Raw genomic sequence first — 452 nt, forward strand, 5'->3', positions numbered from 1 at the left:
ATATTTCTCAAAAGAAGACATACCAATGGCCAACAGGTATATGAAAAGATGCTCAACATCACCAATCATCAGAGAAATGCAAATCTAACTAGAGCGGGATATCATCTGACCCCGGTGAGAGGGCTTTCATCAGGAAGGCAGGCGATAACAGATGCTGGCCAGGATGTGGAGAAAGGGGAACCCTCATGCGCTGTTGGTGGGAATGTAAATCCGTGCACTTACTGTGGAGAACAGGGCGTAGGTTCCTCAGAAAACTAAAAACAGAACTATCCCGTGATCCAGCAATTCCGCTACTATGGATATATCCAAAAGAAAGAAAATCGACATACGGAAGAGAGTCCCGCATGCCCATGTTCATTACAGCACTATCCACAAGAGCCAGAACATGGAGTCCCCCTAGCGCCCATCGATGGACGAATAGATGAAGCCAATGTGGCGCGTGTACACCACGA

The sequence above is a fragment of the Propithecus coquereli genome, unplaced genomic scaffold, assembly GCF_000956105.1.
Source record: "Propithecus coquereli isolate 6110/MARCELLA unplaced genomic scaffold, Pcoq_1.0 Scaffold803, whole genome shotgun sequence".
NCBI classification, from domain to species: Eukaryota; Metazoa; Chordata; class Mammalia; order Primates; family Indriidae; genus Propithecus; species Propithecus coquereli.